The 6,757-nt window shown below is 39.2% G+C and overlaps 1 long non-coding RNA gene across 3 annotated transcripts in view; it reads left to right on the top strand.

Moving 5' to 3' along the window:
* Positions 1 to 5,373, top strand: part of LOC102499253 (uncharacterized) — a 99,033-nt gene extending 93,660 nt beyond the window's left edge. For 2 of the 3 annotated variants that reach the window (XR_001371189.1, XR_336134.1), the window contains 2 exons: positions 3,788 to 3,878; positions 5,282 to 5,373. This is a non-coding gene — a long non-coding RNA (uncharacterized LOC102499253). The remainder of the gene's footprint in view (positions 1 to 3,787; positions 3,879 to 5,281) is intronic. The other variant, XR_001371191.1, reaches the window with a different exon arrangement.
* The last annotated feature ends 1,384 nt before the right edge of the window (positions 5,374 to 6,757 follow it).

The following is a 6,757-nucleotide window of genomic DNA, read 5'->3' as shown; positions in this document are numbered from 1 at the left end:
CAAGCTGATGAAGAAATAAAGCTACGGCATCCATCGGTGTGTCTGTCAAGACTTTACTTGTAACGAGTCTCCCATGGATTTGATTATTATTGGGTATTAATTATTAATGGTGTTTCCTGCAGGAGGCCTGCATAGGCTTCTTTCCCCCTGCCCCTCTATTTTGAACTAGAATTAAAAAATAACTAAAAATGTCCCCCAGAGGAGAGGGGAGAAGGAGGACAAGAAAGGAATCAGGGAATCCCTGGCTAGTCTTTCACCAACACATCACTTTATATTCTGGAGCTGTTCTCATAATTAAGTGTGGGGGAAGCAGATCTGCACTTAGCCTCTTTGGTGTCCTCCAGCTGTAACCCCTCTTTCAAAACCACAAAGGAGAAACAAAGCCCCCTTCTGCCTGCCTCCTCACCCCCCTTCCTTCACTATCCTGCTCTAACCTTGTCTTCTTTGGCAATTAATTTCCTCTGATGGTTATGTTAATTTTTATGGCTTTCTAATGATCAGAAATATTTGGCAGATTAACATCATTTAACTTTCCTCTCCCTGGGGTGGGGAAATATGGAGGGAGGGGGGCTAAATGGTGCGAAACAGTTGGAAAAGGCAAGAGTGAAAATCAGAATTCTGTGCCAAGCTTGTTGATGGGACAGTGAGATATGGACACCCAAGAGAGCCTGGAGAAATTAAAGCCAAAATTAAAAATAGTAATAAGGCTGAAAGATCAGAAATACAGCCCCCTATCCCTGCTCCCACATGGTTTTATCCTTTCTTCACTGTTGACAGTCCATATGTTGCTTCCTAGCAATGTTTTAAAGACAACTACACCTGTCAAGATGTCTGGGAGGTAAAGGCAGAGCAGATGTTGAGATTTGTGCCATAAAAGGGAAAATTCGTCTTGTCTCGCAGAGCATGGCATGTTCCTGAGTGTCCTGAAGGGGTCCCTCTTCCATTGTCTCTTTCCCCTTTTCCATAAGGCAATGATCCCTGTATGGTGCCACAGATGGAAAGATGGAATTTAATTTTGCTGGCGTTCAATCAAAACAGAATAATGTGTTTAATATCCCTGCAGTGTAAGTGAAAGAGAGAGAGATTCATGAACCCCTGGGAGGCAAGAAATTCCAAGCAGTGCTTTGATATCTCTTCTCATATATATATAAACATGGAAATTACAATGGAAAATGTGGATAAATCCACATTAAGATCTCCACCCCTCTCCTATGTTTCTAGTTTAAGTTCAGGCCTTTCTGACTTACCAGGAGAACAATTGAATTGATACAAAGGTAGTGAGGTGCCCTGAGTTTAATTTCAGACTGAATCCAGATGGTGATTTGGCTACAGTGTCAAGGGAAGAGAGAGATACTGCTAGTTGGCAGGTGTATTAGGTAGAAAAGAACCTCACAAAGATAGTCACTAGAGACTCCACCTTAAATTTCATTTAAAATTTAGTAGATCTAAATCTCATGATTATAAATCTGTTTATAAAAGAGCAACAATCCATGTACATAAGGGGAAAAAAATCCAGAAGGATTCTGAAATGCTACAAGAGAGTAGATTAGGATGGTAGAATTGTAGGTGATCGTCGTCTTTGTAATTACTTAACATTTTTTTCTAACAAAATTATATTTTTCTTATAATGGTGGATGTGTATACTTTTTGTGTGTGTTTGTGTATGACAGTCTCTAATGTAAATCATAATCACCTACAGAGCTTATTAAAAATGTGGATGCCTGAACCAGCAGTTAGCATAATGGCTATGTCACTGGATTCCCACGTAGTCGACCGCGGTTCGCGTCCCGGACCCGGTGGCTTAGAACTTATGCCAGGCACGTGTGTGTGCGTGCCCAAGATCCCAAGAGGAGAATGGAGGAGAAGAGATTGCGGCATGACTATTACCCCTGGGGGATGATTTCTCACTTTCTGTCTCTATGTCTCTCTCTGTCTGTCTGGCGAGCACACGCGCCCTATAGCAAAAAACTCTCAAAAAAAAATGTGGATGCCTGAGCCCTACTTTAGACCCCCTGAGAGAAATAAGTGAATAAATAAATAAAATACATTAAAATTTAAAAATCCAGTCTCCCCTAAACTAACTAGTTCTCATAGATCTGTTTACCGGTATGGCACTGTCCTGCAAGCTATACCATACAATTTGCATTACATTCATATTGATCACCCAAAGCTTATTTTGAAAGAGCACTCTGCTTTTCTGTATAATTTTCCCAGAAAACTTTGCAGCCAGGCATATATTTAATTTTTTTAAGATTTTTACCATAAGGCACATGCACTTGCCAGAAAAATACTGAGAGACAGTGAGCAGGAAAGTAAAAATTCACATTCCCCCAAAGGGAATGACCACACCACAATCTGTTCTCTTTCACTCTTCTCTAAGGATTTTGGGCATGCACACACATACACCTGGCATGACTGTACTTCTACACTCAAAGCATCAAGTCTATACACACACGCTCATAGTTCCACTACTGTTACGTAAATTCAGTTAATCTAGTTAAAAAAAAATAAAAAGTTAATCAAATTTGTGATTAATTGAATGAACCATTTGGGAGGATTTTTAAAAAGCCCTTTATTCAGAGTATGGATCATTATTAGTCAAGAGAGTTGAATCAGCTGATACTGAGGATGTCAGCGTACAGCTGCAAAGAGGCATCCTTCTTACTGTAGCTCTCTAGTGACAGAGTCATATAATACGGTTTTCTCATCTTAATTTCTGTAAATCCAGTTAATAACTGTAATTGTACCAAAAAAAATAATAAAGCCTCTTGGTTACAGTGCTTCTTTTGGCACGACTGATTACACACACACACACACACACACACACACACACACACTCTCCTTCTCACTGAATACACATCAATTATAGCTCTGGAGACTGCCGCCACATTTGCATAAAGATGTGATGATCCACGATAGTGTGTTTTTAAAGACGTTGTCAATGGGATTGAGTGTGCCCCCCCCCCCCAGACAACTGCCCAACGCTGCAAGAAAAATGCCAAGACACTTCATTTTGTTTTTGTTTAAGTAGAAGCTATTGATGCAGTGGAACCTGTCATATCCCCCAGCTTCTGTGTCTGTTTCACTAAATGACTGATGTTACACCGTATCAGCTGGCTTTTGGGCCAGGACTGGCAGCTGTCCACTCTGAGTCTGGGTTGACATCATGCTCAAAACTAATCAGATGTCAACTTCTTTGAGGAGGAACCACCCATTTGTCTGGCTCTGTGTAAATCACGGTCTTAAACTTGCATTCTGCCTGTTTTTTTCCAGTCCAAGTCTTTATAGACAGACAGCACTTATCAATAGTAAGGGTTCCTTTTCACTTCCTGAAGCACTTGCACATCCACTACCTCAGGCTATCTATTATTGTGGGCTGTAATGTGCTAGCCTTTGCAACTCACCTGCAATTTTGTGGTATGCTAGTGAACTGGTCTGGGGCACTTTTAACTTCTCATAGTCTCTGTAGGGTGGGGAAAGATTTTCTTCAACTCTCTTCAGATTCCTGGCTGGGTCTGAAAGGAGAGCTGACACAGGTTAACAGGTGAAAAGGATACACATTTATTATATGTAAGTTTTACATGGTGTGGGAACCTTCATAAAAAATTGAAGACTTTACAAAATAATTAGATGTAATGTGTTTTTAGAGATAAGACAAAGAGTCATGGTATGACTGGACAAAAGAAAAGATCTAATGGTAATGAACTGAGGCCTTAGCAAGGTCCTTTTCTTCACATTCTTTGCTGTGATATTTTATCTTCACAGAAAGGATATTCCTTTCTTTCAGGTATGGGAAGGGGACCTCTCACAAAGGGGAGACCTGCTTCAGTGAAAGGCCAAAATTCCTTTCTAGATTTTATGACCTGCTTCAGAGATGGGTAAGAAAACATCAGCGAGAACTTAGCATGTCTGCAGTTTTCTCATATTCCTTTAGCTTAAAATGTTGACTATGCCAAGGTGCCATATTTGGAGTAACATGTTCTGAGCCCTGACAACACCAACTCAAGACCCTTAGTGACTGAACATACTCATTTTTATCTATCTGACATCCAATTGAAATAAAATAAGTTTTTGCTCACTCTAGCCTGAAAATGTGTCAGCCCTCTGTTTCATCAATGGTTTGTCAAGTACCCTGACCCTGTTACTTTCCAATCTTCAGAACAAGGTCCACTTAACCCTACCTATAGTGATAGCCTTATAGAAAACTCAGAAAACTCTTGTTCTAAGTAATGTTACATGTAAAATTTACCATTGTTGAACATTGGCAATGGACCTGGTGCTTCATTTACAATATTGTATTTAACACGTGCAATAGCCCTTGAGTAGGTATATCTGTCTCCAACCCTAGAGAATAGGAACTGGAGCCCAAGGCCATATTACAAGCAAAGAAGCTGGGATTCAAACCTAGTTCTACCTGAATCTGAAACTACTGTTTTTTTTGTTTTTTTTTTTTTCTTTAAATTCATTGCCTCTTTCCTACTAGAAGCTATCTATGAGGACAGTAGCATCGACTATCCTTTTCCTAAGATCCAGAAGAGAGAAACTTCAGGGCATTTGGCTAATGGTAGCCATATGCTATGTGTTCAGGCAGGCCCACAAGTCATGGGTTTGTGATATAAAGTACCACATTGTCTATTCCTCTGGGCAGCTGCAATGTACTTATTCTTGTGGTTCCAGCAGCACCTAGCAGATCCCTGGAACATAGTAACTACTCAATAAATATTTATTGAATAGATGAACAAGTGACTAAAGTAGTCTCCCCTTTCCCATGAAAGACATGTTCCAAGAGCAGGGTTTTAGTGGATGCCTAAAACTATGAATAATGTCAAGCCTTATATGTATTTTTTTTTAGTATATATACATACATACCTAGAATGAAGTTTAATTTATAAATTGGGCATGATAAGAAATGAATAACAATCATTAGAAATAAAATATAATACCTACAACAACATACTATGATAAAAAGTATGTGATGTGGCCTCTCTCTGTCTTTAAAAGCACAAGTTGTACTATACTCTTCTATTTTCCAACTATGGTGACCGTGGGTAACTGAAACTATGGAAAGCAAAACTATAAGGTGGGGAGACAGGAGATGATTGCAAATATGTCTATCCTGGGCCAGTGAAGCATGAAATTTTGAAATTTTGCCTTGAAAAGCAGGTATTCCATTGTTTGGGGCCAACTGGATCCTGTATTATTTCAGTTTGGCATCTGTCAACCTCACTAACCATGCATTTCCAGTGCTCCTAATCTATTTTTTTTCTTTACATGGCTTCAGAAGCATATTTCCCCTTGGAGAACACTTAACCAACCTCTGAAAAGCTGCTTCCAAGATCCCCAAGTTTTCTAAAGCCTGTGACAGCTTCCCCTGGCCCACTGAAGTCCAGTCCTGTGATAAATCCTCAATGTTCTTCAAAGTATCTATGGTGGAATAAAACAGTGTTTCTCCCACTTTGTAATAACCTGACATTTGTGGAAAATAAAACATCACGCATTTGGATGTCATGCTAATGTCAAATTGATCTTTAGAAAAAGCTTCTAGATCCTTTCTCTCAATTTCTGTACTTATCTACTCTCTGAATAGTGATGATATGTGGATTGAACCACATATGAAGGAGAACAACACAGATCGTCAAATTCTGATTTCTTTTTAGAGTAGCATTATTCAATAGAAAATGGAGTATATTCTGAACCCCTGACTCTCACCTTTGACAAAAATCAAGTCACAGTGGATCAAAGATCTAAATCTAAAACTTCAAACTATAAAACTGTTCCTAGAAAATGCTGGGGAAACTCTAGGAGACATTAGGGTAGGAAAAGACTTCTTAAATAAGATCCCCAAATCACAGTCGATAATCTCCAAAATAGACAAATGGTATTACATTAGACTAAGAAGTTTCTGCATGGCAAAAGACACAGAAATTAGTGTGAATCAACAGCCCTCAGAATGGGGACTGATAACCAGAATACACAAGGAACTCAAGCAGCTGTTCCAAAAAAAGATAATCAACCCTATTAAAAGATGGGAGAATGAGTTGAAGAAACCACTCTCTAAAGATGACATGCAAATAGCTAAAAAGCATATGAAAAAATGCTCAACATCCCTCATTGTAAGTGAAGTGCAGATCAAAACAACAATGAGATACGACCTAACCCCAGTCAGAATGAGTAAGATTCAAAAAACAAAAAATGATAAATGCTGGTGGGGCTGTGGTGAAAGGGGAACTCTCGTACACTGCTGGTGGGAATGTAAATTGGTCCAACCACTGTGGAGAACAATTTGGAGATTCCTCAAAAATCTACAAATAGAATTACTATATGATCCAGCAATTCCACTCCTTGGTATTTACCCAAGGGACAGAAGAATTCTTAATCCAAAAAGTGCTTGCACACTGATGTTTATTGAGGCACTATTCACAATTGCTAAGACATGGAACCGACCCAAATGCCACAAACAGATGAATGGATCGAAAAACTGTGGCACATATACTCTATGGAATACTATTCAGCCATAAAAAAACACACAACGAAACCCTGGCTTTTGACAGAAAGTGGATGAAGATGTAAGATTTACTGCTGAGTGAAGCAAGCCAGGCTATGAAGGAAAGGCATTGTATGTCCCCACTTAATATATACTGAGTGTCTGCACTCTATGACTGAAACTGATTGACTAAAGGATTTAGAAACACACTAAATGTACGTAAATACAAGATATAGTATGTGTGAAAGAGTAGGGTCTGAGGAAGGACATGTA

This window comes from Tupaia chinensis, unplaced genomic scaffold (genome assembly GCF_000334495.1).
Source record: "Tupaia chinensis unplaced genomic scaffold, TupChi_1.0 Scaffold000627_1, whole genome shotgun sequence".
Classification (NCBI taxonomy): Eukaryota; Metazoa; Chordata; class Mammalia; order Scandentia; family Tupaiidae; genus Tupaia; species Tupaia belangeri.
This window is presented reverse-complemented; position numbering and strand designations above follow the sequence as displayed.